At 38.2% G+C, this 19,946-nt stretch overlaps 1 long non-coding RNA gene across 1 annotated transcript; it reads left to right on the top strand.

Annotated features, from left to right (window-relative positions):
• The first annotated feature begins 816 nt into the window (after positions 1–816).
• On the top strand, positions 817–18,705 carry LOC119734710. The gene is made up of 3 exons (XR_005272104.1): positions 817–996; positions 18,166–18,226; positions 18,525–18,705. It is a non-coding gene; the product is annotated as an uncharacterized LOC119734710 (long non-coding RNA).
• Positions 18,706–19,946: the final 1,241 nt, after the last annotated feature.

The raw sequence follows: 19,946 nt of genomic DNA, 5'->3' as shown, positions 1-19,946 counted from the left end.
TCAAATGTTTTGAAGCTGCAGTTGTTGACAACAGTGCGCGTACAGCTGGCCTTCTGTGCACTGCATGCACGCTGCATGCGAGCGGCGTGTTCTGTGTTCAACGGTACTCGCGCGCTAGGCTCTGTTGAGTGGTTGACAACTGTGACTTTCTATGCTCTTGATCAAGCAGGAACCAGTGAAAATGCCCAGATGACTGCAATAATAATGTTATTGCAGTCAACCGGGTACTTTATTATTGTAGTCATCCGGAACTTTTTATGAAAGCATACAATACGCTGATTTATTTTTACCGCTGGAAGCCTGATATAAATAATAATAGTAATTATAATAATAATAATAACTAATGCTATAATAGGGTGACACACCGTAGACTTGTGTACACACCTAAACTGTCACCTAATCCAAGTTACCTAATCCTTTTTCCACAAAATTCAGTATTTATGCTAGTTGGACCACAAGGAATCGATTTTGGATGGGTTGCGCCAGAAAAATTCCTTGTCCTGAGGGTTGTTTGAACGATAGGGCGCCACCAAATTGTCACCCCAATGAGGCATGTCGCCCTTATCCAGAGGACACTTGGGAAATCTGTGGCCCTATTGCTGCAAACGTGCACTTTCTCTGGAATCCATTCAAAGGCACTGGTCTATAGTTGTGAATAAAAAAGCTCTCAATTGTCATTACTCATTCAGTAAATTCTGTATCCACCTCAAAGCCATCCAATATTATATAATTATATTCCCCACAAAGTGTTCCAATACTGACCAATAATACCTTGTTATTGTTATAATTACTAAGGAAATTTCTTTCACACAGATACCCAACTTGCGTCTATTGCCCTTGCCAACATCACCTGCTGTAACCCTGCCATCTATTGAACACAGGCCCAGAGGTCGTCGTTTATTTTCTGTAGTAGTAGATGACTTTACTCAGTTGTCTAAACAGTACATTCGAAATAATATGGCTACGAGCAACAAACTGTGCTACACATCTGAACAGGTAAGAGCATTTGTTAGGGTGTATTTGAACACTTTCTGAAATGGCCTTTGTTTTGTAAAAAAAAATTTCTTCAGAAAATTTTTTTCTTCTGACACCTGGCCATAGCATTAGAGGGTGTTTTATCAATTAACATGTATTCACATTTCATACAGCCGTATGGTTAAAGAAAGTAAAATAAGTCATCTATATTCCTCTTCTGTTTAATTACTCAAAAAGATACTTCCTTGGCAAGCGGCAAATGTTGGATTGGTTTTTCGGGGGGGGGGGGGGGGGGGGCGCAATGGGAATTTGTCGAGAAGTATGAACCAGCACATTGTGCATGTACACGATGTGTGTATGTACGAAACGCAGCAAAATACAGTTATGCTAGCTTGCAATAAAGTGTGGCTGGCTGCAGCGATGACAAGCATAAACCCATTCTTGCTTACTCTCCAAGAAAACTTACAAAAAATTCAAGGAATTATGCTTGTGAAATACTGCAAGGAGTAAAAAAAAGTTTTTCGCACGGCATGTCGTATGCAGATTAGTTAGGAATACGCACAGCTACTTCTTAACTTTCACTTCTTTAATCAGCCATGTTGGGCAAGTGACGTGATGGGTGGAGATGTGACATTCCCCTTTTAAAAAAAAAAAAAATATTAGGAATAATCTTTCCAAACTTGACATAAACAGTTCTTTTTAAAAAAGAAAAACAAGATGATTAAATAAATGATTATAATGGATCAGTCTGCATCCACTCTTGCAAAAGAAAAAGAATTTGTCTTATTGTAACAAAAAATTAAAGTAGTTTTCCAAAATTACTGGATTAAAACAAAATATCTACTGACTGTTTTGCTTAGAGTCCTTTTCTTTTTTGGTTTTTGTGAGTTACTAGATAAAGAAACCTTTTAGATCTTTCTGGAGGAAATAAAAACGAGAGATCTATGTCTGTTTGCAACAGAACATAAAGCTTTTCCGCATTTTGCTTTTTTTTTTTTAATCAATAACATGTCCCTGGCTATTTTTACATAACACATCCCGGCCTACCTACATACCGAGTTTCAACCCTATTGGACAACTACGAAAGCCCATTAGCGCCACAGCAAGTATATATGTTACACATTATGTAATTCGTTATTACGGATTATTAATTCGTTATTACGGATTATTTAATTCGTTATTACAGATTATTAATTTGTTATTACGGATTATTTAATTCGTTATTACGGATTATTAATTCGTTGCAACGGATTACTAATTCGTTATTACGGATTATTTAATTCGTTATTACGGATTATTAATTCGTTACAACGGATTACTAATTCGTTATTACGGATTATTAATTCGTTATTACGGATTATTTAATTCGTTATTACGGATTATTAATTCGTTATTACGAATTACTCATACGTTCTGAGTCATTACTCGGCAAGTATGGAGGAGTGCGAGCGTTTTATTTGGTGCCGGTGTAAAGCAAACATTGTATGCAAAGATAGCGCCGCCTAGCGGCGCTATATACATAGGCCCCTGGTCACGTGCTCTCCACGTGTGAGAACATCAGACTTAATTTGTAATAACGAATTAATAATCCGTAATAACAAAGTAAATAATCCGTAATAACGAATTAATAATCCGTAATAACGAATTAAATAATCCGTAATAACGAATTAATAATCCGTAATAACGAATTAAATAATCCGTAATAACGAATTAATAATCCGTAATAACGAATTATAATCCGTAATAACGAATTAATAATCCGTAATAACGAATTAATAATCCGTAATAACGAATTAATAATCCGTAATAAAGAATTAATAATCTTTATAACGAATTAATAATCCGTAATAACGAATTAATAATCCGTAATAACGAATTAATAATCCGTAATAACGAATTAATAATCCATAATAACGAATTAAATAATCCGTTATAACGAATTAGTAATCCATAATAACGAATTAAAAAATCCGTAATAACGAATTAATAATCCATTATAACGAATTAGTAGTCCGTAATAACAAATTAATTATCCGTAATAACGAATTAAATAATCCGCAACATATATACTTGCAGTGGCGCTAATGGGCTTTCGTAGACAACAGTTCTTTAGATATAGGATCTTAAAGTTTGCACATTTAAGATGGTGTCACATGCCCTGTGATGACGTAATCATGATGTCACTTGGCAGTGCATATTATTTAATTGTAGTTTTTAGTCTGTACCAAGTTTGAAGCCAATCAGACGAATGAAAGTTTTAAATTTTGTAAGCGGAATAAAATTGTCAATATTTAAAGAATCATAAAAAATATACCAATGACGTCGTTGTGACATCATTTCAGATTTTGAGTACTAGTGCTATTATCTACCCACCTACCAAGATTCATGACGATCAGACATTCTCTTGTATGTGTTTTAAAAAATCGCATTTTTGATGACGTCATAATGATGTCACACAATTTTCACTACTTTTAGAATATACCTATTACCCAACAAACATAATACCAAAAGAATTTTAATTTTGCCTGTTGCGTTCGTGAGATATGGCTTAAAGGTCCAAAATTTCAAAAAATTAATATAAAATCACACGATGACATCATCATGACATCACCTCAATTTCATCTATAACACATCCCGGTCTACCTACATACCAAGTTTTAACCCAATCGGACCAACAGTTCTGTAGATATAGGACTTTGTAGTATGCCTATGCAGTGTTGTAACCAAGTAACCAAGTCATTTTTTCCCAAGTCAAGTCTCGTCTCAAGTCATTTTTTCCCAAGTCACAAGTCAAATTTTTTCAAGTCAAGTCAAGTCTCAAGTCAAATTTTTCCAAATCAAGTCAAGTCTCAAGTCAAATTTTTACAAATTTCAAGTCAATTTTTTTTTTTCAATTATAGCACCAACTTGCCAAATTTTCATGTCAAAACTCAAGTCCCGAGTCAATTTCAAATGTATTACACAGTTACGTATATCAGAATTCAAATGACACAATGTACCATTTCTCCATTATTCTTTATTGACATCGTTCTGCAAAATATTCCGCTTCTTTGAAGACATTTCAAAATCTTTGAAACCAAAGGTCACCACCTTCGGACGCGAACTTGTCGGGGCAGACATGTTGACGCACGAAGCCTAGCCGAGCGGTAACGTACATGTACATGTGGTGTGTTCGAGGCATTAGTTTGCTCTAACGGTAGCATGGTTCCCATCTGAATAGTCGCTAACATGCGGTGTAGGGCGGGAAGATGTACGGGAACCAGTTTACATGTGCAAGTGCCGAAGTGTTCATTATGTTAGGAGAATTTAAGTACAGTTTTCATACTTATAAAACATTCTTTTTACGAAAGCCCATTAGCGCCACTGCAAGTATATATGTTGCGGATTATTTAATTCGTTATTACGGATTATTAATTCGTTATTACGGATTACTAATTCGTAATAACGGATTATTAATTCGTTATTACGGATTATTTAATTCGTTATTAGGATTACTAATCCGTTATAACGGATTATTTAATTCGTTATTACGGATTATTAATTCGTTATTACGGATTATTAATTCGTTATAACGGATTATTAATTCGTTATTACAGATTATTTAATTCGTTATCACGGATTACTAATTCATTATAACGGATTATGTAATTCGTTATTACGGATTATTAACTCGTTATTACGGATTATTAATTTGTTATAACGGATTATTTAATTTGTTATTACGGATTAAACTCATTATAATGGATTATTAATTCGTTATTACGGATTATTAACTCGTTATTACGGATTATTAATTCGTTATAACGGATTATTTAATTCATTATTACGGATTATTTAATTCGTTATTACGGATTATTTAATTTGTTGTTACGGATTATTAATTCGTTATTACGAATTACTCATACGTTCTGAGTCATTACTCGGCAAGTATGGCACAGGAGTGCAAACCTTGTATGCAAAGATAGCGCCGCCTAGCGGCGTTATATACATAGGCCCCTGGTCACGTGTGAGAACATCAGACTTAATTCGTAATAACGAATTAATAATCCGTAATAATGAATTAAATAATCCGTAATAACGAATTAAATAATCCGTAATAACGAATTAATAATCCGTAATAACGAATTAAATAATCCGTAATAACGAATTAATAATCCGTATTAACGAATTAGTAATCCGTTATAACGAATTAATAATTCGTAATAACGAATTAATAATCCGTAATAACGAATTAATAATCCGTAATAACGAATTAATAATCCGTAATAACGAATTAGTTATCCGTTATAACGAATTAATAATTCGTAATAACGAATTAATAATCCGTAATAACGAATTAATAATCCGTAATAACGACTTAAATAATCCGTGATAAGGAATTAATAATCCGTTATAACGAATTAATAATCCGTAATAACGAATTACATAATCTGTAACATATATACTTGCAGTGGCGCTAATGGGTTTTCGCACTTTTTCCATACACATTTTTTGTTGAGCAAAATGTCTTTAGAGAATTCATTATCAGTTTTTAAATTCTTTTGAAAAAAATAATGATTTTTTGAAGGAGTTAAACAAACCATTTCTAAAGCATTTTTTGCTTTGTGATGTGAATTCTTGCCTCTCATAAACTATATCATAGTCATTGTTCCAGTCGTTAAAACCTTTTGCAACATGTTATAAGTACACAGCATTTAAACAATATGAAGCAATGTTGAAGATACATGTACATGTATGTTAACGGAGGGTGATCAGACTATGCACAAAACCACGCATGGCAGGCACAAAGCGCCAGGTTCCGTGTTGAGTAGTCAGTCTGAGCTCAGCTCGGTGCGCGGTGGGATTTACGGACTTCTCTCCAGTCAAGTTTCAATCAGTCATCACCCGATAATAAACTAGTGGGTGCACCAAAAAAATGTTTGGAACTATGACAAAACTATTTTGTTAATGTCAATTTTGTCAAGTCAAGTCAAGTCACGAGTCTTTCTTTGTCAAGTCAAGTCAAGTCTCAAGTCATTTTTTTTCCAAGTCAAGTCAAGTCTCAAGTCGGAAAAATAGCGACTCGAGTCCGACTCGAGTCCGAGTCAGCAACTCGAGTCAACAACACTGTGCATATGAATGATGATGTCACATGACCCATGATGATGTCACCATGACGTCACTCTTTCGGGACACATCTTCTATGCTGTAAGGACTAAGCCTATGCTGACTTGAATGATGTATGACAAAGATGAATGGCAAAAGTGAGGGGCAGAACAGACGTGTACAATGTCTATGGGATTTGCCAGGGAATAAAAAGAAGAAAAAAGAAAAAAAATGAGAACAAAAAGAAAAGCTTTTAAGCCAATTAGGAAATAAATGAATATACAAAAAAAAATGTGCTTTCTCAAATCAAACTGAATTGAATCTTGGTACTGGCAAATCGGATTTTCCTTTTTGTTCTTTTTGATGAATATTTTGTTTTCTGCTGGTAATAAGAGTGTAAATTAAAATCATGTGATTTTACACCGAAAATGGTTTGCCAGAACACTGATGGAGAATTTGATGGAGAATCTGATGGAGATCAATGTTCACAATGACAGTCTTTTTGGCTTTCTCACAAGTCGTCCAGGGTGAGTCTTGTAGGGCAGCTTTTGGATCGCCTGGGGGGTAGCTGTCTGTGTTGTCGTTGATGAACTTGCAGTTGGTGAGTCGGATGATGGTGGTACTTGACGACTTGGGGGGTCAAGGTTAAAAGTCACGGTCTTCTGGCTGGCTCTATGTCACGGATGTGTGTATGGTTGCGACGTAGAATACTGCCGTTAGGGGAGTTTACTATGTATGATGGGACTCATGACATTTCTCCTTGACAGTGGCTGGTGTCCATCAATCAGATCCCGGATGGAGATTGCTTGGCCAGTATTGAGATGTGGGAGGTTGATGGCACGTCTGTCGTGGTACTGTTTCTGGCTCAGTTGGTGCTGATAGAAATGGTCTTGGATTTCATCTCAAGAGTTCATGATATTTCTGATTCACATGGGTAGGGTAGGTTAACACAAAGTTTTCCGTTGGACAGGAATTGTGTCGGGCTAGGGATCTTGTGATCAACTGGGGTTGTACAGATGCAGAGCAATACCATCTGCATGTCACCATCGATGAAACCATTGGAACGAGGGTAGCGGGCGAGGAAGTGATGTTGTCGAATCTTAAGGTTTCAGAGAAGTTTTTGTAGTCTGAAGAATCGTAGTTTCGTGCGTTGTCACTGACGACTCGTTCTGGGATACCATGTTCAGTGAATATTTGCTTGATGGCGTTGATAACTGCTGAGCTGGTACATTAAGCTTTCTGATAGATGGGAACTTTGAATAGTAGTCAGCTATTATGAGGAAGTTCTCACCCTCGAAGGAGAACAAGTCTGTGCCTACGACTTGCCATGGACGGATAGGGACAAGTGTGTTGAAGTAGGGTTTCCCGCGATTGTGCTCTTTGGAAATGCTGACAAGTTGGACAGTTTTTGACCAATGATTCGATGTACGTCGCTTGTGATGCCAACCCAGTAGATGCAATCTTTAGCTCATAGTTTCATCTTTTCACTGCCTTGGTGGTCTTCATGTAGCTGGGACAGAACATGGTGCTGCTGTGTAGCAGGGATCACGATGGATTCACCTTTAACGATCAAGCCATCTTCTACAGCTAACTCGTCTTGGAAGGCCAATAGTGATGGAGAACTTTGGGTAATTCTTGTTGTCGTTCTGGCCATCCACTTATGATGACATTCTTCAGCTTGGTGAGGGTTGTGTCTGAGGCAGTGTGTTGTTGCAGTGTATTCAGTCTGGGTTGGGTAAATCTGACGAAAGTCACATGTAGATCAAGGTCGATGTGGTTGATATCTGGTGCCGGGATGCGGGACAAGGTGTCAGGAAGTAGCATCTTGGGTCAGGACTGCCCCTATGCCTCTGCTTGACTTGTATTGTGGTTTCTTTCAAGGAGTAGAAGTTGGTTAGGATTGTCTCGGTACAGATAAGATCTTTGACCTTCTCAAACGCCATCTGGTGTGAAGGAGACCAGACAAAGTCAACGTCTTTCTTCAGTAGCCCTCTGAGGTCAGCTGTGTGTTGGGACAGGTGAGGAATGAAGGGACTGAGGTAGGTCACCATGCCAAGGAATTCTTGGAGTGCTGTCTTGTCTTGAGGGGGTCTCATCCGTATGATGGCTGCAACCTTGTCAGGGTCGGATGCATGCCATGTTTGTTGTAGATCATACCAAAAAAATTGATGTTCAGAGTACTGTTCAACATCAACCCATATTGGCAGGCTGGCTTCAATAGGTGATGAAGATTGTAATTGTGCTCGTCTTCTGTTGCACTGAAAACCACAATGTCATCTGCGATGCTAATCATGCCTGGGCATGACTCGAGAAATTGTCCATGCGCATCTGGAACACATCTTGGTTCATCACAAGCCCAAACGGTCATGAGCTTAAACTGTCTAGATGTGGGCAGTCCAAGTATTGCTGGGCCTTCGGACTCTACGATGAAGAATTCCGCCTTGCTCCATCCACTCTGTTCGTACTCTGTTTGTGATGTTGACCAATACTGGTTGATTTTTGTGTCATTGTAGGTACGTATTATGGTGCGTTGGTTGGATACTAACTGTAGCTTTGGGAAACCATTGGCATTGAGTCTATCTGCAAAGGGGCAAGGTGTTGCCTTGAGCGCCTGTGTCAACTTTCACGCGCAGCTTAACAAGTGTTTATTAATGTACGCGAGACTGATGGTCCGGCTATCATTGGTCTTCACACGGCGGCTCTTCAGTTGAACATTGTTGCTCTGAACTGTTTGGTTGAATTGCATGCTCAGTCCGACCGAAACATCATGCCACAGCACCAACCGATTCATTCAGTTGAGAATCTAATCTCCACATACCCTGAACAGTTTGATTTTCCTGGTGCATATTACGTCATGCTTCTCAAAGGTGCACAACCTGTCGAATATGCACAACATAAGTGCTCCATTCATCTCCGTGATGAACTTAAGTCCGAGTTGGACAGGATGGAAGCACAGGGTGTTATCCGATGTGTGACCGAGCCCACCGATTGGGTTAGTTACATCGCAATTTCGCGCAAAGCTAATGAACAGTTACACGTTTGTTTGGATCCTAAAGACCTTAACAAGGCACTCATGCAATGTCATCATAAGACACCAAGTCTCGAAGAGATCACGCACAAACTTGCCGGTGCAAAAGTCTTCAGCAAAATGGATGCAAAGCACGGTTACTGGTCCATCCATCTCGATGAGGACAGTTTGCTGTTGACAATTCATTCAATAGCCCCTTCAGTCACTATTGTTACAAGCGCATGCCATTTGGCCTGGTAGTTAGTCAGGATATTTTCAACATCAGATGGATCAATTACTCCAACAGTGTGAAGGCGTGTCAGATCAGAATCGCAGACGACGTAATTGTCTTCGTAGACTTGGAACAGTCTCATGACATGACTGTAGCTCCCCTCCGACCATATTGGTCATTTCGTGATGAGCGCACAATAGCTGATGGCATCCTAATGAAAGGATGTTGTGTTTCATACCTACAGCCATGCATACCTACACGCTGAACAAGCTGCATGAGGGTCATCAAGGTGCAACCGAGACAAAGCTCCACACGAGCTGCCGACGCGACCGTGGCAAATACTTGGAACTGACCTGTTCCACTTTGAAGGAAATGAGTACCTCATGATAGCTTACTATATTACTCTATGTTTCCTCTGGTTCGCAGAATGCCTGCAAATTGCACAAGTAGTGCAGTTATCTTTTCCGAGCAAGGTGTGCCAGAGAGGGTTATCAGTGATAATGGTCCGCATACAAAGCATTTGCTGAGGATGGGGATTTACACATGTGACATCATTGCCTCATTTCCCACACACAAATGGGTTCGTCGAAAGAATGATACAAACTGTCAAGTGTACGATGACCAAAGCAAGGGCCAGTGGACAAAACATCAGCAAGGCTCTTCTTTGCCTTCGGACAACCCCCGTGGACAGCAAACTTCCAAGCCTGGAGAACTGCTTAAATTTGCGGTAGAAAGGTTTGAAGCAACCTTCCCGTTGTGATTAAGAATACATCGGAACACAAGGACCAGACATACCAACGCCTACAGGACAGACAAACACAACTAAAGGCATTCCCTGACAGATCAGCACATGACCTCAAGCCACTTCAACCAGGTCAACTAGTTCGTGTCCAGGATCCACGAACTCGGTTGTGGACACCAGCTAAGATAAAACAGCATTGTTAATAACACGTTCGAATGATGTCATAGTGACACCCAATGGTCGCGAACTTACCTGGTTAGAAACACGTCACATTCAAAGATGACACACCGCCGTCTCATAATACAGAAGTGCAAGACACTCCGAACACTCCTACTATCACGTGATCGGGTCGACAAGTCAATAACTAAGAGACTTGATCTGTGAACAGTTGTGTGATGATTGTCGGTTTATCACCATCATTTTAATTGTTACTCTATATTATTATTTTTTTTCATGGATATTGAACACATGTAGAGTTATTGTTTTGCAGACGGCTACATTAAACACATGTAAAATCAGATTTTTTTTTTTTAAGATGCATCAGTCATGCTAAGATTGTTTATTAATTATTTCTACACTTTCAGTGAAAACCGATTTTTCCCCATTGTATTTGGAAAGACTACAGAGACAGATTCATATAGCACCAGAGAGCATTTGTTTCAGGTTAACAGCTGATTTTTTTTTTTTTTTAGCTGTTGAAGTAATCACTCACAAAAAATTACCTTTATTTACTTTTTCTTCAAAAAGAATTTGAGATAACATAAACACTAGAAAACATGTTAAAGCAAAAGAACTCTCATTACCCCATCTTTACCAATCCGACGCCTTTATTCCATTTTCAGGAGCGTTTTAATCTAGAGATAGCATTTTTTAAGGTGATGTAACAGTATCAGACCATAGAGGGCGTATAGTCATTTTTTTCCAGATAGTTCTCAGTTCATTTGGGCAATAAAAGAGTGGCCGAAGTTATCACCAAAGTTGGAGTCATCTCGACTCTGTGAATCACCACGATTACAGATATTATTTAAATTAAAAAAAAAAGAAACCTATGATGTATCACTAGATTGCCCTTCAAATGATGATGTCATAATGCTGTTTTGTGTCCTTATCCGTTCAAACTTGATATATTCTTGGATGTTAACCCTCCTCGAGTAGTTCGCGAGGTTTGCGTGAGAGCGCGAGTGAGTGTGGTAATTCCCTTCACGCCTGGCGGTAGACTGCCCCAAAACGGACCTGTTCCCCTGGCCTTCCCCACAGCCGCTCGTCGGGTCAGTAGAGAGCAATATCCAAGGCATCGTCGACACGAGACTCCCACAGTATTAATTTGGGGTGATCGGAATATGAAAGAATACATTTTAAGCTTTATGATTATGTATGCTTCGTAAACATTTTCGGAAAAACCAGGGATATTTTTTCTTCAAAGTTTTGCACTCTGCCAGATTTGTCTATGGAGAAGCATGGAAAAATGGCCCAAACGGACAGCTATATAATGACCCATCATCTTTATCTTGACATAGCTCAAACGGAAGAGTCCCTCTTTCTTCATGTAAAATTCATTGCGATTGGTTCTAAACCTAGGGATCATTTTTCTCTCAAAGTTTTCTTCCAATAAGCACTTTTCTTACAAAAATTACCCATGAAAAGCCTATATATAGCCGCGCTACACGTTTTCAGCTTGGGACAGTTCCACTTGAATAGTGGGTACGAAGCTGTCAATAAACAGTTACCAAATAGCATGAGATCAATGGGAGTTTTAAATGTTCGGTAGTACATAGTAGAAAGTAAAAAATATAAAATAATGGAGTCCTTAAATATAAAAATTATTAAAGAAGGTTCTTTTTTTTCCTGACGAAACAACATTTTCGTTTGGTTTAACCACTGATAAACATTGAGAGCCTTTGTTCTCCCCTAATATATGTAATAGAGCAATCCAAGTCCCCCCAGTTTCCAAATCCTGCGTTGAATGTGCATGGTGCATGTACATGTAATGTACATGTATTGCAGGTCAACTGTATACGTGCAGTTTATATACGTGCATGGCTGTATGTTGACACTGCACACGTAGAGCTTTTGCACGTTGGGGCCAATAGTTTTCATTATGTAGCATTCTTTTTTACTCCATAAACATGGTGCTGCGGAAAATCACATCCAGGGGCCGCGCACACGCCTGCACAACAAGCACTAAATCCCGGTATCATGCTAAAAAGTGTCCGGGATCATGGAGGATTTTTAGGGATGGGAATTAAAAGGAAAACTAGACTTATGTTTGTGGACAAACACAGGGCTGTTTCGGTAACTTTTTTTGTGTCATATGTGACATGTAAAGTTTCAAGTATAAGTTCCATCCAGAAAGGAAGTGTAATTCTGTGTATAATAAATGGTGGCATATAAATATGTGATAACATTCTCATAGGGCTTTGAATTATGAAGTCACATATCATGTGATGACGTCATGATGACGTCATATCAATTTTCATCTATTATCATCTGTAACAACCTGCCACTAGAGGGCGCTCTAACATACACGTCATGACATACATGTTATGTATCATTGAAAGCCTGTTCACATCTTTTACTAATTTTAAATTACAAGGCACTTCCGGTTCAAACTAGAAGGAAGGGTTACGTGATTTTGCACGTAATATCAAAAATGAAGACCCTGGATTATTCTATCAATTCCCGCAAGCATCAAGTTCAGGTCTCTCAAGGATGATTTTATATTGATTTTCACATATTAAATCTATTAATCTTTAACATGACGTCGCATGACCCATGATGATGTCATCGTGATGTCACTTTAATTTTCATCTATAACACATCCCGGTCTAGGTAATACCAACTTTCAACGGAATTGGACCTGTAGTTCTCAAGTATAGGCCTTCAAAATATGCACTACAAATATGACGTCACGTGACTCGTGATGACATCATCGTGACGTCACTTCAAATTTCATCTTTAACATATCCCGATTTAGGTACATACCAAATTTCAACCCAATCGGACCTTTAGTTCTGTAGATATACGCCTTCAGAATATGCATTTTTAATATGATGTCACAGGTCACGTGATGACATCATCATGACGTCACTTCAATTTTCATCTATAACACTTCCCGGTTTAGGTACACACCAACTTTCAACCCAATCGGACTTTTAGTTGTGGAGATATAGGCCTTTAAAATATGCACCTATAATGTGACGTCACATGACTCATGATGATGTCACGATGACGTCAATGTTCAGGCACAACTTCAGATGCTGATCTAAGTGTATGCCGAGTATAAAGGAAATCGGATTAATTTTAGTGCCCAAAAAGCCGGTAACAAAAAAACAAAAAAAGTGTACAAATGCAATGGGCAAAATGACTGAAAAAGAAAGAAAAAAAGAAAAAAAAAAAAAATCTTAACAACTAGAGATCTATGTCTGTTTGAAAACAGATCATAGGGCTTTTCCGGTTATTTTATTTTGCATGACTTTATGCTTTTTTGCCAATGAGGAGTCATGTAAATTTATATTTTTGGTTCAAATATCATAAAAAGTTCTATTGAGCTTCAGATTTGGCATTTGATGACGTCACATGCCCTACTATGACACCATCTTGATTACACTTGTCAATGCATATTTTTGCATTTTGGTCTTGTTTTTGTACTAAGGTTGAAGTCAATCTGATGAAAGAAAGTGTTGAATTTTGGGAAGCGCAATGATATTGTAAGTATGAAAAAATCATTAAAAAAATTAACTGTTGACGTCATGGTGACGTCTTTTCGGAATTTGCATACTGGTACCATTATCTAGCTATCCACTATGTTCATGATGATGGGACCTTCCCTTGTATGTGTTTTCTAAAATTGCATTTTTGATGACGTCATGATGACGTCATCAAGGGTCACGTGACGTCATCCTAATTGTGCATATTGTAAAGTCCTATATCTAGAGAACTGTAAGTCTGATTGGGTTGAAACTTGGTATGCGAGTATACTGGTGTACTGGTACCATTATCTGGCTATCCACCAAGTTTCATGATGATGGGACCTTCCCTTGTATGTGTTTTCAAAAATTGCATTTTTGATGACGTCATGATGACGTCACACATTTTTCAAAATGTTGTGCATATACCTATTACCTAACAAACTCAATACGAAAAGAATTTTGAATTGTGCATGTTGCGTTCGTGAGATATGGCTTAAAGGTCCATAATTCCAAAAAAAAATCATATAAAATCACATGATGACGTCATGATCACGTCACTTCAATTCTTACCTATAGTATAACACATCCCGGTCTACTCACATACCAAGTTTTAACCTAATCAGACTTACAGTTCTCTAGATATAGGACTTTACAATATGCACAATTAGGATGACGTCACGTGACCTTGATGACGTCACCTCAATTTTCATCTATAACACATCCCGGTCTACCTACATAGCAAGTTTCAACCCAACTGTATGTCCGATTCCGGGAATCGGACATACAGTTCTGTAGATAAAGGAATTTACAATATGCACATTAGGATGACGTCACGTGACCCATGATGACGTCATGATGACATCACCTCAATTTTCATCTATAACACATCCCGGTCTACCCACATACCAAGATTCAACCCAATCGGACTTACAGTTCTGTAGATATAGGACTTTACAATATGCACTATATTAGGATGACGTCACGTGACCCATGATGACGTCATCATGACGTCACCTCAATTTTCATCTATAACACATCCCGGTCTTCCTACATACCAAGTTTCACAACCAAAAATCCAAAAATATCATATAAAATCACACGATGACATCATGATGACGTCAGCTCAATTTTTACCTATAACACATCCCGGTCTACTCGCATACCAAGTTTCAACCAAATCAGACTTACAGTTCTCTAGATATTGGACTTTACAATATGCACAATTAGGATGACGTCACGTGACCCTTGATGACGTCATCATGACGTCACCTCAATTTTCATCTATAACACATCCCGGTCTACCTACATAGCAAGTTTCAACCCAATCGGACTTACAGTTCTGTAGATAAAGGACTTTACAATATGCACTTTTAGGATGACGTCACGTGACCCATGATGATGTCATCATGACGTCACCTCAATTTTCATCTATAACACATCCTGGTCTACCTACATACCAAGTTTAACCCAATCGGAACTTACAGTTCTGTAGATATGGACTTCATAATATGCACATTTAAAATGACGTCACGTGACCCATGATGACGTCATGATGACGTCACTCTTTGACGGACACAACTTTGCTATAGGGACTATGCCTGTGGTACTTTTGAATGATGTATGACAAAGACTAATGCCAAAAGTGGTGGAAGAAAAATTGTGTACAAAGTCTATGGGGTTTAGGCGACAAAAAGAAGAAAGAAACTAGATGTCCATGTCTGTTTGAAAACAGAACATAGGGCTTTTTCGCATTATGCTTTTTTTTTTTTATCAATAACACATTCCAGACGATGCATGTCCAATGTTTCAAAGAATACGGTACAAGAATTTTTAGTATATTACACGTATGTAGCGTCTCTGAGATATATTATCGTCAAAAAGAAATAAATCCATATGAAATCAGACGTATAGCACTACCTTTATATGCAATTTTGACCCATTCGGACTGATAGTTTTCTCAATATAAGACTTTAAAATGCACGTTTATGATGACCTAACATGCCTTACGATGGCGTCATCTTGCTAACACATGCCAATGCACATTTTTGCATTGAAGTCAATCCATTGAAAGGAAGTGTTAAATTTTGGAAGCGGAATGAAATTGTAAATATTAAAAAAATCATAAAAAATCATGCCATCAGCCAAGCATGTTCAAAATTAAAATACTTTACAAAAGAATAAGTTTAATTTGACTTCTATTTTTTTGGGGGGGGGGGGGTGGGTTGGAGTGTTGTGAGCATTATGCATGCTGGTAGAGACAGGCTGACTGTTAAGTAAGTAAATATACACAATCTTTACTTATACTGTGAGTAATCCTTTACATTCCAAAAGATTCAACAATTACAAAGGATATCAGATATGGTAAGGATAAAGAGGACTTATCTTACTTTTAGATGAAATTTGTCTTTTCCACCATTTCTGAAGTGTTAAGAAATTAGCTATTTTCATTCTCAAACATTTTGATAGTACATGTACTAAAAAAGGTGACATCTATCATGTAGACATTTGAATTATTGGTATTTTGGTCAATTGCCATTGTTACATATTTGCCTTTTCCAATGTAGCAACCAACAAGTCGTCAACCAAGCCTGTTCTTCAATAAAATACTTACCAAAAAATAAGTCAAATTTGGCTTCAAATTTTTTTGAACTGATTGTTTCTTTGGGGGGGGATTGGAGTGTAATGAGACTAATCATCTGAGCACGTACTCATTTGAATAAATAATATTGATTGTGTGAGTTTTCAATAACATAAGTTAGTGCAGTTATTTCGTTAAACAAAAACACTTTGTGCAACAGCTTTGAAATTGTTTTTCCGCATTATGTTTTTTAATTGTGGTGACGTTTTCTGTTTTGAATGCATTGTTATTTTATGTGCTGTTGTTGTTTTTGTTATACATATATAGATTTAGGACTTCCAGACTGTACACCTTAAGATGATGCACGGGGACACATCATGACATCATCATGGCTTCTGATTTTGTATCTACATGTATACTAATAAAGGAACGACATCTGTCTGTCTGCCCTTCCCCGGCCCCTAAAGCAGAAAAAAAATCACTGAGACAAGTTTACTGATGCAAGGGTATTTTTTGCCGACGTTGCGTCAACTGTGTGAACAATTTGACAAGCTGGGAACTTGGCACTGTTGAGGCAAATGTTTACGCTATCATTAATGGGCAATTCAAGATTATATCTGTACAGATTGATATGTTAGCAATTTTTGAAAAAGGAAGGTCTTTTCAACGGAACTTCCAGTTTGATGACGCCATATGCCTAAAACTTCGCACACGTCTTAAGTGGGTCAAGGTCATCATATACACCAAATTTAGGCGATTCCGACAACTTCGCCGCACACATCTATTCAAAATACATGACGTCATTGGTAGATGATTTGAAGAATACTCTCAGCCAAGAGACTAACACCGTTGAAAGCAAGTTCATATCTATTACCACTTTTAAATAATAAGCCACTTCCTGTTTTGGCCTTTTTCGACCGGAAGCAAGGGTCATGTGATTTCACGCACACTGAATGAAATAAAGACCTCAACCTACTCTACCACTTGCCGGCACGAATGCTGTGGACGCGTACGGTTGATTTCTTATGCATTTTTAAATATTAAAAGTGTCACCATTTAATTGCCCATAAATAAAACACCGGATGACGTCATCATGACATCATCATTACACAATGTTGTTTGAATTAGGGTCTTCGCTTCGACAAAGAGTGGTGTAAAGAATTACTGGCAAAGAGTCGAAAATGCCCTTTGAAAAGCGGCAATTTTTTTTAAATTTCTGTGTACAAAGTCTATGGAAAATCTATAATAAACTAGTCAATGATGTCACCATGATGTCAATCTTGCCTGTGGTAACTTTGAATGATGTATGACAAAGATTTATGCCAAAAGTGGTGAGCAGAAAAATCGTGTACAAAGTCTATGGGATTTAGGCGACAAGAAGAAGAAGAAGAAAGAACAATCTTAACAAAAAAAAAGGCTTTACCGCACTTTGCGGAAAGCCCCCCCCCCCCCCAAAAAAAAATGAGAACAAAAACAAAGGCTTTTCCGCACTATGCGGAGAAGAGCCAAAAAAAACCCCCAAAAAACAAAAAAAAAAACAAAAACAAAGGCTTTCCACTATGCGAAAAAAGCCAAAAACAAAGGCTGTTTTGGCTGGTTGCCGAAACAGCCATCAAATTTTGGGTCTAAACAGCATGTACACACACAAGGTAAGCTATATACACTGGTATTTACTTGAAAGACAGAATGGATGTTTGAAAAAAATTTTGAAAAAAAATTATTTGTTTGATGAAAGAACAAGTGACTCACCACTCGGACTCGAGGTTGTGACCCAGGACTTTGACTTGGGACTCGTCGTTGGTGACTCAACTACAATACTGCATGTACCAAGTGGCATATTTTTTTTTTTCTGGACAGATTCTTCCTGTAGCGCCATTACTGACGGCAAAACAATTGTTAGAGTTGCCTGGAAGGAGAAGTGAGTATATAACTTTAATAATAAGCAAATGAAGTGGTTAATAAATAGTAGATTACAGAGTTGAGATTTGTATTTGTAACAGTGTGGCAGCTGGCATGGCATTTGCAACTATTTGGCGTGGCATTTGTGAAACTGGTTTGACTCAAAAACTGCAACTTTGGCTAGATAAGTCAATGGGTAGTTGGCATAGGATCATATTAATGATTAAGTAAGTCAGTTTCTCATTGTTGTTTATTCAGTGAAACAAATTGTAACAAATTTGAAACAAATATTTATCTCTTTATACTTCATCATTAAGGTTTGACAATGAGCAAGAAACTGATGGCTTTATGGAAAAGCAAAGCGGTTCCAAATGTGTCAGCTAAAAGCATTGTAAGTTATCAAACAGTAAGACGAGACAAAGAAACATCTAGTGCAACAGAGTCTCTGTCTTCACAGGTAAGTGTCCTCACCATAATTTAATGATTTTCAATGCATGTTGCACTTTCAACAGTGGCGCATCCAGCTTCATTAAAATACAGCAATACAATGAACAAGTGGGGCTGTGCCCCATCTATCCCTTTGTATTCCTGTATTTAAATGAACTTAGATCCGCCACTGTTCAAAGTGTCATGCAACTTGTTGGTGAAATAACCAATTATAAAATAGAACAGGACTGGAGTCCATAAAGTGTTTCTTGGCTGTGGTCTTCTTAAGGAGGTCAGCTGCAGGAGCTAACAACTAAAATGAATCTAGACTGAATCATTGGAATGTGTCCTGTCCATTAGAGCGCTCACTATGGACAATTAAAACGTTCTAGGGGACACAATCTTGTTTTTCTTGATTTCATTGAAAAGTAGAGGCATATGGTGACTGGTCTTAATGTTAAAGTATAAAAGAATAACAAGAGGTGTATTGTTAAGTTGTAGTATTCATTGCTATTCACTTCGTATCAAGTCGACTATTTTTAGTGCGGTATGGCCATTCGGCTGCAGCACTATTTCTGCCCTTATTTCTGATTGTATGATTGCGAAGGAAGACCCTGCCTCAACGTGGAGATCTTCCTGCCTCAATGTCTCATTATGTCGTCATTGACTTGTTGTCTTCGAGGGGCCTCTTTTCCGCTGTGCCTTAAGCTCTTTCGAATGCTTGCTCCATTCGCGTCTGATAATCTGCTACCCACTGGTCAAATCTCTGGATCGTTGTCTACCTCTCTCCTGTGCCCAAGAAGATAGTCTACGGTAACCTTGCTTCCGTCCAAAAATGAGGTAGTAGGGGAAGTAGCCTGTAAGGAGTGGGGTGTGGCATTATAAGCATAGATCAACTCTGGGAGGTTTTACGGCCATTTGTGCTTCTGGTCCGGGGGCAGTGTGCGTAGGCAATCATGCATGGTGTGATAGGTGTGGGGGAATACGTCTGTAAGTTACTTTGACTGGTATGTCGTCTGTGGCGATGATTTGGTGCTCTATTTTATTACAGTAGCAATGTCATCCTCATCCTTGCTGAAGACTTCACTATATCTAGAGATTAACTTTCTGATACCTTGATGCTGCTGTGGATTCTGGGTGCAGAGACTTCACAGTCTGATGCAAGGAGGCTTGGGAAAAGCAATACTCGGGGGTATGCACAGGAAAGTATTGCAACAGGGGTCCTGGGTTGAATATACATGTCATCTTCATGAAGTTGGCCACTTGGATGGAGACTTTGCCACTCTTTCAACTCTTACAAGAGTTGGGGCGAT

This window comes from Patiria miniata, unplaced genomic scaffold (genome assembly GCF_015706575.1).
Source record: "Patiria miniata isolate m_02_andy unplaced genomic scaffold, ASM1570657v1 HiC_scaffold_10, whole genome shotgun sequence".
In the NCBI taxonomy this organism is placed as follows: domain Eukaryota; kingdom Metazoa; phylum Echinodermata; class Asteroidea; order Valvatida; family Asterinidae; genus Patiria; species Patiria miniata.
The sequence above is the reverse complement of the archived record's forward strand: the minus strand, read 5'-3'. Positions and strand labels throughout refer to the sequence as shown.